Source organism: Rhinopithecus bieti, unplaced genomic scaffold, assembly GCF_001698545.2.
Source record: "Rhinopithecus bieti isolate Rb0 unplaced genomic scaffold, ASM169854v2 scaffold_5476, whole genome shotgun sequence".
NCBI classification, from domain to species: domain Eukaryota; kingdom Metazoa; phylum Chordata; class Mammalia; order Primates; family Cercopithecidae; genus Rhinopithecus; species Rhinopithecus bieti.
In genome coordinates, this window is record NW_016805433.1 from 3,860,693 (window position 1) to 3,863,639 (window position 2,947).

Consider the following 2,947-nt stretch of genomic DNA (forward strand, 5'->3'; position numbering starts at 1 on the left):
TTCTTTTTTTTTAATAAAATGTAGCTTTTATTGGGTAAAGGAAAAAAGAAATTCAGCTGCATGATAGAAAGATTCCAGTTTGATCAAAGTGTAACAAGTCTTCCTATTTGCATGAGAGGAGCTTCACTAGTCCACAGGGAGCATTTGGGAACGACTGCTTCAACGGGTTGGTTCTCACTCTCGCGTACATTATCAGCTTCTGGTCAGTCCCAAGAGGTAAGGGCGGAGGGCATGATGGTTCTCACAGAGCTACTTTATAAATAAACTCTATGTGACTTTTCCGGGAGTCTCTTACATTCTTTTATTTTAAAAGATCTGAGCAGAAAATAGAACAGAGGACCATTAAGTGGTGTTGTGTGGTTGTGTGATACATGAAACGGCCTGGTCTATGGAATTGTGATGGGTAACAGAAACAGCATGATTAGGCATTATGTGAAGAGCATGACACACTTCCACCATGGCCTGTCCAATTGGTGTGAGTAAACTGTCCCTGTTTTTCTAAGCATTCATAGGCGTGAGCCCCGATGTAATCCCGCTTAGTCTGGATGAGGTTGTCTGGGAGCATCTTGTGTCTGTACCCATCACAGAAGGGGACAGCAGTGGCGAAACAGGGCATGGGAATGCTGGCTCAGACCCCGGTGCTGACCACCTGCTACCAGCAGTCCTGGCAGTTTTCAACAGCCAACTTAAAGAAGTCTCTAATAATAGGTTCTCAAGTTCTAGGTGTTGATGAAATGCATCCTTTATCTTTCCTAGAAATACACTTCTGATGATGCAGCCTCCCTCCTCCACATCAGGACAATATGACCATAATTGAGGGTCCAACCAAATTCACTGGTTGCCTGTCTTAGCAGTGTAAAGCCTTGAGCGTAAGAGATGATCTTGGAAGCATAGAGGTCATTCCGAATGTCTGCCAGGAATGATTTCTTATCATCATCAAACTAATTCTTTTGGGGACCCTTCAGCTTTTTGCTAACTTGAATTCTTTCATCCTTCAGAGAGGATAAGCACTGAACAAAGACAGCTTTTCCACTGAGGGTGACAGGAATGCCATCTTCCAGGGTGGAGATGGTGGTCCACTTCCTGGTGCCCTTCTGTTCCACGCTGTCCTTGATCTTTGGCAGCAAGTATTTGCCATCAGTATCTTAGAATATCAGCTGTGATTTCAATCAAGAATGAATGGAGCTCTGTCTTATTCTAGTCCTCAAAGGCCTCTGTCATCTTGTTTTGATTTCAATCAAGAATGAGTCGAGCTCTGTCTTATTCCAGTCCTCAGAATCATATGCCATCTTGTTTTGCTCCATGCCCAGCACCTGTTTCATCAGGTGGTAAGCTCCACTGATCAGCTGCATAGCCACATACTCTATCCTATTGTACACCATCTTTACAAAGTGGCCTGCTCCCTCCTCTCCTATCCACTCAGAGGAAAGTTTTTCAGTTTTCTTTTGCAGTGATGCCTTGGAAGATTGTCTTGATAGGGGCCAACTTCTTTGTTCCCTCTTGGCATGAGTTATAGGCCATACTGGGATCCTTTTCCTCCAGCACTAACTTTGCTCTCCACAGATAAAATTTCCTTGGCCTTGTGGTCTCTACATCGTCTTGTGGCATCCCTATATTCGGAATTTCCTCCATCAATGATAATGTCACCAGTGTGCAACAATGATACTAATTTTTTCACGAAATCATCAACAGCTTGACCAGCCTTCACAAGAAAGACGATACGCCTGTGGCTTTTTCAGCTTGGAGACCATTTTTTTCAAGGACTGAACACCAACATCTTTGGTCCCTTTGCCTTGTTGCCAAGGAATCATCAACTTTGGAGACTGTACTATTAAAAGCACAAGCCACAAAGCCATGGTCATTCATGCACAAAATTAAGGTCTGGCCCATGAAAGCCAGTCCAATCAGTGTTATGCCAGTTTGGGCCATGGTGGAAGCATCAGACAGAGTAGAATTGGAGTGGGCAAAGTGTGGAGTGCTCACGGCTCACAGGCAAGTGAAGGATATACCAGCTGCCAGAGTTTTGTCTCTTTAGATGCCTCTTTTTCCTCCCTCACCTGCTAAATAGAAATATTTTTGAAACTTTTATCCTTAGCCATTTATAGAAGCTTAATCTCTGTACTTTCTCCCACGAAGAACACATCTACTTCTTCAGTGTTGGTGACATCTTTGTGCCAATTTCCAAATCCTCCCATAAGATTTTTCTTCTATTCTCTGACCAGCCACCTTGACACTTCCAACTGGATTGGCCGTTCAAATTTAAAAAACTGCAAACCTCACATATCTTTGAGCCCCAAAGCATTTATCTTTATGTCTTTCCTACTACTATTAATGGCAATGCTATATTCACAGTCTCATAGGTTTCAAAAAGGAAATAGCTTTTGATTTTGCCTTCTCTTTCTCTTCTCCTAGTTCTGGTTAGTCTTTCTTTGTAATTTTGTCCCCATTTGTTTATTCCTTTTTATTCCAGTTTTTTGCCACCATTATGTGGCCTTCATAACATTACATTTAGACTATGGCAATTGTTAGGGGATGTCCCTATGTTTCATGACTGTTCACTGCTGCCAGCGAGGCTGAAGCTGCAGTTGTACCTTGGTTACCATGGCACTGCTCCATAACCCAGCCACTATAAGGCAGATGTACTATAAAGACTTTCCAAGTTCAAGACATGAATCCCAGGAGATTTTCCCTTGACTAAATCCCGTGCTTACTTTAGCATAGCACTTCAGAGGCCAGATTCAATGGGAGAAAACAATAGAGAGAACTTCTTGATGTTGCTGGCCTTCTGCAAGGCAGAGGCTTTGCTGCCTTCTTGCAACTTGACCATAAATCAGACTAAATGTCTTTCAGTGGATAGGGGGTGGTTCTAATGGGATGAAGACACAAGTTACTTAATAGTCTTTAGAGATAGTCCATTACTTTTTGCTTTTCCGTCTACCCAAGTCTT

At 42.7% G+C, this 2,947-nt stretch overlaps 1 pseudogene; it reads right to left on the minus strand.

Annotated features, from left to right (window-relative positions):
- Positions 1-421: 421 nt before the first annotated feature.
- On the minus strand, positions 422-1,929 carry LOC108529929 (6-phosphogluconate dehydrogenase, decarboxylating pseudogene; annotated as a pseudogene).
- Between the last annotated feature and the right edge of the window lie 1,018 nt (positions 1,930-2,947).